At 46.8% G+C, this 6,254-nt stretch overlaps 1 long non-coding RNA gene across 1 annotated transcript; it reads left to right on the top strand.

Moving 5' to 3' along the window:
* Positions 1-365: 365 nt before the first annotated feature.
* LOC146591438 (uncharacterized) lies at positions 366-5,626 on the top strand. Its single transcript, XR_014896768.1, has 2 exons — positions 366-1,427; positions 4,384-5,626. It is a non-coding gene; the product is annotated as an uncharacterized LOC146591438 (long non-coding RNA).
* Positions 5,627-6,254: the final 628 nt, after the last annotated feature.

Below are 6,254 nucleotides of genomic sequence, written 5' to 3'. Positions count from 1 at the left end.
TCTTCCTGCGAGTACAGCAAATAGCATAATTTTGTTTTCTAATAAATTTTCCTGCACCTTCTGTGCAAAAGGATGGGTTACAACTTTCCCTGGGAATATTAGATGGTATAGAAAACTTGGAGAGAAACCCTCCTGTGCCAATACACACAACAATAAGGGTGTATGATTAGTCAATCAATTACACCCATAGTTGCATTACAAAGAAATGCCCTGACCTCCTGACTTACTCCTATATCTGGGCTTGTTAGCCTGCACAGCTCTCAGTGAGCCTACAGTTCCCATGCTAATGTGGTGCTTGACTTGGTCCTTTTACTAGTCCATGCTGACTCCTTGTTGCCTTATTCTACATAGGTTGTAAAGGGGGGGGCTTGCTTAGGAGGTCCCCATATGAGAGGGGAGATGAGTAAGCAATGCTGAKATTCAGTTTTGATGCTCCTCCTATCCAGCTCCCCTTTCTCCATTGCCTCAACAGGATTTTGGATGGAATGGGTCTATGTGGGGTGAAAATATGGAAAAGCGGCTTTAGTGTTAAATGTGTCAAAACTGATTCCTCCTGCCTTTCCTTCAGTTCCGTTAAGATTCTACTTTGAAGTCGGTCCCCTTCTCTCCCCCTGTTCCACAAAATATCTGGCTGGTGTCACAGGTCCGTCTTCGGCTAGTTGCAGGGGCTTAGCCTAGCATAGATTCAGGCATGTAGTGCCACTAAAACCATGTGGCTTCCAAGCCTCTGGTCCTTCCTGCAGCAAGGCATCTAGTTGTTCCTGTCGATACAGCCTTATTATTATGGAGACTCTGGAACTGCAGGAAGGATTCAAGATGCAGGTATCCATAGATTTAAAGAGCATCATAACTGCACTCCGTTTTTTATTTTTGCTTTTTCCTCCCTTCTGCTTATTGTAATTCCTAGTATTCAATGACAGATTGTTGAGTCATTCCTGTGTAGCTGTCATTTGTATAAAAGAATCGATAATAACCTCTTGGATATTCATCTCAAGTAGTAGTGAGCTTGTGGCCTGTTGCGATAGGTAGGTTTCATATAAATCATGTCACTATGGCTTCAAAAATAATTTAAAAATGTTCTTCCTCTGAAGTGGAAAGTTAAGTGAAAGTATGGTCTGGTACAGGATTCAAGAGGAAATGCCTCCTTTCTTTTAAGGAAGGGGGTGGGGAAACAAAACACAGTAAAGAGAAAAAGAACATGCATAAATCTAAGCCTTTCATTGCAAGTAAAATGCCAGTTTCTCTCTTTGTTACAGAGCTGGAACCAACGATAGCAAATGCTGACGGAGAGGGAAGCTGGACGAGCGGCATGTAGGCGATTAATACCTAAGGGATGGGATGAAACAAGGAAGCAAAAATGCAGCGGACCCCTGATATCCCCTGCAACCGCTACAGAAGGAGGTGTTCTGCCACCCTGCCACCGGCAAGTAAGGTGTCTGTTGATAATGACTGTTAGTTGTTTTGGCCTCCCAGAGGCAGCACCGAGGGCTAAGTAACCCGTCCCTACCCTGTGGATGTTGTAAACTGCATCTGCCTTAGTTTTGCTTTGGCTGTTTCTATTTTGTTTTGTTAGCATATGTGCATAGATAAAAGGGAAAGATACAATACTTACTCTTTCAGATGAATTGCTGTGGCTGAAGTTGAAGAGACCAGAAAAAGGTAAGCAAGCTGAAGTGATAAAATCAAATGGAGCCAACTGAGAGCTGTCTCTGTCTCCCGCAAAGGAGAGCCCGTCCTTCCTGGTTAGGAAGGATTGCCATTAATAACGGTCAGAATAACAGATCACCGATGCATAACAAAGTCTGTATGTGTTACAAAAAGTATGCTACGTATGTGCACGTACTGTGCATGTGAGTTTACATGTCTATGAAGTGTTATATTACAAGAGCTACAAGACAGCAAATTATTATCTTAGGGGAATGATGGTCAAGTGGCCGGAGCTGCTGCAGGAGGAGGGCTCACTTAGCGGAACACCCAGTTAGTTACCTGGTGGGGGTATTTGGGGAAAGAGGAAGACGATAGATAGAGGAAACATTAAGGCCTCGGGGAATTAACTAACATCTCCTGCCCTCAAATTCCTGTGACAAGGCAAGCCTTTTTCAGTAATGCTTTCCATGTCTGCTGAATCTGTGGGAGCAGCACTGTTAGAAAACAGCAGTAAGGGAAAGCAGGTGCCAGTAGCACCATCTTCACATCCCCTTTGGGACCAGAACACAAATTCCCTGGCTGTGAGAAAGACYGTTTAGCAGCACTCTGGGCTGTAACTGTCTTAGGCTTCTGCCTTTGATAGGACAGAGATAATCCAATGCACTCAGGTCCCTCTGAAGCAGTAACGCCAGGCGTATGACTAGACAGCAGGGGATCATCTGTCCAAGTGGCTTGGTGGGCACCAATTTTAACGAGCGAGGTGGGGGGCAGTTACTGCACAAGTGTTACAAGAAATGGATGATCTTGTGTGTATCTGAATTGACCGAGGGGCAGAGCACGGTTGTGCCAAAAATGTGGACACAGRWGGTTTCTGACAGATTAATCTCTAGCGGCTGCTTAGTCTAACTTCCCTTTCACAGCACACCTGATTGTCATCAGAGCTTCCAAAGCACAGGTCGGGGAAATGGTATTTGTGGCCTGTGTATTCCCCATTTACCTTGCTTGTGTGTGCATGTTAGAGCTGATTTTGTGCTTATAAACAGCTTTGGATTCTTACAATTTTCTGCAGACCCTTTGTGTGTGTGTGTGTGTGTGTGTGTGGTTTGTGGGTTTTTTTGTTTTGTGTTTTGTTTTGGGAGGGGAGTGGGTTTTTTTGTTTGTTTTGCTTTGCTCTATACTTTTGTAGAATGATGGATTTTACTACGCCTCCATCGACAAGTGCTGGCTGAAAAAGTTATAACGTCCTAAGGGAGACACTTAGGCAAGACAGAGGAGTTCAGACAGGCAGCCTGCTAGAAGAACATCACCCAAGAGGGGGTGCTAACCCCCTCTTAAGCTCTAGGCGCTGATGCGTATAGATCGTCCCGTCAGACACAAAGATGTTTTCTTTGGTTGCAGATGTTTGAGCTTGTCTTTACAGCCTATAGCGGTAGTATTTATAAACTGCGTTAATGCTAGGTGTTCATAACGTCAGGGAATGATTGCACGCTGCTGTGAAGAACTACAGGCTACCGCCCTCAGACCTCTGTAAGGTATCACATGTGAAGAGCAGCCAGGAGGATCCGAATGCCAGCAGAAAGGTTCTCCTCCCGGTCCCRRCAAGGAGCTTTTGGCCATAGGAAGGTTGGCCGTGTCCCTGCCAGACTTGTGAGTAATAAGCCACAACTCAGACGGGAAAAGGAGCGGGGAATAGTGATGGGTAGCTGTCACTATGGCATTGCTGTTGCTAGCAGGGCCACCAGGTCTGCATGAAGCCTCAGCTGCCTGCTTGGAGCTGTATTTTGCTCTGTTTACCTGGAAGAAGCAGTGAGGCCTAAAATAAGAATTCTTGTGGCGAGATGAGTAAGCTGTGACCTCACACGTCTTTGCCTTGCTTTGCTGCTTTGTGTCGTAACAGCAACTTGAGACTCCAGGATAAAAACTGTTACAGTGCTTCGGGGAGGGGGGGAGGAGTCTGCATTTGCCCAGGTTAGGGAACTATCATTAAAGCTCTGGGAGGGAAAAATCTCTAAACTGAGAGTCTCCCAGGGACCTTGGTGGTTTGATTCMCAWAGTGGGTCAGTGTCAGGGTCTAGCAGTCTCTGACGAGGTTCTCTTAGATATTCCACGCATATGGAGAGCACAATGTTTGATATAAAGATTTCATTTAAAGGTATTTTTGATTTTTTTTTTAAGAGGAGTGATAAAGTAATAAACTGAAATCACAAGTGTAATTGGTATTACCAGTCTCTACAATGTGCTTATCGTCATGACGCTGGTCACCCCCACTTTCAAGGAAAGAATATGTGGGTTGAAGCCAGCTCCGGCCAGTTGCTCTCTCCAAAAATTTCTTCGTTAGTTGTTCAGGCTTCATAATCTGTATTGGGCTGAGCCATGTATGCACTTCTCTCATGCTGGTCTGGCTAATCTCAGAGAGACATTCACATTCTTTGCTGAATTTAGATAGAAACGTTTTCACCAATATATGGTTACTTATCTAAAGCAAAGGTTATCCTTTGTCTCCCTTTGTGCTAAGGTCAAGTCAATTCTCCATGCAACAGTTGAGATTACCAAGTTGCATCTTATACCATTCCTGAGCGTCAGGGCATCTTGCCTGTGTTCATCTCCTCTGAGCCTTCTTTCATTTAAAGGGATTATTGGTCGGTTACAGTCAGCCCTAGTTGTGGACTAGGGAGTAGTTCTAGGAGAGCTGTGCAGTTGCCTGGCCTCTCGGTAACTGTTCTGGCCTCTTTGCAGGTGCTGAAGCATCGTCTGGCAGTTGAAAGAGCATTGTCACAGCTGGGGGCTCTCCGCAGAGATCTGTGGCTGGCTGCAGAAGACGAGCCCTGAATTGCAGCGTGGACACAGCTAAGTCCTGGGGCTGCGCTGTATGTGAGCAGGGCTGGGAGGYTGCAGGTGGTTTGGCCCTTGGTGGTTACAGTTGTCACTGGCTGTGGATGGTTGCCCATGGAGCTGAGATAAGCAAAAATATTAATGGTCTGTAACAAAGAGGAATTATTGCTTGCGGTGTTTAGGTATGTTTGGTGTTAGCATAGCTTAGTGCAGTCCAGTGACATGATTCTTGCACGTGCTCACATTTGAACGGTGGCTAAAAGCTAGCCYATAAACAGCAACAGTAACAGGATTCTGGTGCACACCTTCCTGTTCTGCTGCCCTTCTAAATGAAGGGGAAACATCTTTCCTTGCTTAAAGCCAAGGGTTTGGACTTTTTCACTTGAGGTTTATTTATTTTGTTGTTGAGGGTCTCTTACGCAGGGGTTAYGGTTTCTTACTTTATTTTGTGGGGTTYRGCCTTTAGCAGTCACAGTTCACAGGTCGCTCATCTAGCGATCAGGGTGCAGGATTTAAAATCCAACCTCATCCCTAGATTTTACAGCYTCAGCCACCATTTGGGTGCCAACATGTGCAGTTTGTCACTTAAGGTTCAGGGCTTAGGGCTTACTGATTAATGAAAAATCCATAGATAATAAACTGTACGCCCTGAAGCCTAGGCAGCCTAAGGCTACGAACCCTCGTTCGAGGTTTCTCATCTTCCCCTGTACCCAGTGTTCAATTCTGTGCACTGACACAAGGTCTGGGTTTCGTGTGGTCCAGGCCCATCCATTGGGACTGGTGATGCGACAGGCGAGCTGAGAGCTGTGAAAGTGTCCTGCAGGGCTCTATTCTGGGGCAAGGCAAAAGCACAGGCAGGTGAGATCAAGCATAGTCTTCTAAATTCTCAGAGTTGAATCCTATCCCTGAAGGAAAAAGCAGAAAAGGAAAAAGCAGAAGGGGTAGGCCGTCAGCTACGCAGACACCTGCGTCGTCAAGGGCAGCAGCAGGAGCTGACCCTTCCCTGACAGACGGACGGATGCTGGTGATGACTCTTCAGGTGTCACAGGGTAAGGGGAAGCATGCTGGCACCCAGCTCYGTGGCAGACTCACTTCCAGGTCATGTTTCTGCACAGTAAAACAATAAATAGTTGTTTTATTCTTTGCACTCGCGTCTCTGGTTCCGGATGTGCCTTTTCCTGAAGATGATGCCCAGGGAAGGAGGCTACACATTGCGCCTGGGGCTGGTAGCTAGTGCCCAAGTCCCTTGTACTTTGGAGTGCCTGTGTGGTTCCCAGGGAACTCAGTGCTGTTCACAGGGCTATGGGGAATTTCCCTTGCACTGCATGGACCCTTGGGGCTCTTGGGTGTGATTCCCCATCATCCTGGGGGAAGCCAGGGCCCCTTCAGGGTTGTGTAAAGTGCCCAGACTGATCCCGAATTTGCTTTCTGCACTCTGCAACATCCCTTGTGTGCCTGGGGCCAGGGCCTGTCTGCTTGGAGCTGGGAGTCCCCATGTGGATGGGGGGGAGCCTTGCAGGCACTGTCCCAGTCTGTCAGCTGCATTGAGCCCTGTGATGTGCCTTATGGCCCCACTGGTGCACACAATTTGTATTTTGGTTTGCCTCAGAGTCCTRTGTTAATYCTCTGATGCCCTCAGAACSCCTCAATTCACGTTTTGGGTTGCCCCCAACACACCCATGTACCTTATGGTGTGCCCCTGGGCCCTGTGTTTGCTTTGCAGCATGCCACAACATTCTGTTTAGCTTTTTACTCTCCCTCTCTCCCAGAGTTTT

The sequence above is a fragment of the Rhea americana genome, unplaced genomic scaffold (assembly GCF_003343005.1).
Source record: "Rhea americana isolate MKP2758 unplaced genomic scaffold, rheAme1 scaffold_37, whole genome shotgun sequence".
Taxonomy (NCBI): Eukaryota; Metazoa; Chordata; class Aves; order Rheiformes; family Rheidae; genus Rhea; species Rhea americana.
Note: the sequence above shows the minus strand (reverse complement) of the source record. Positions and strands in the feature narration are given on the sequence as shown.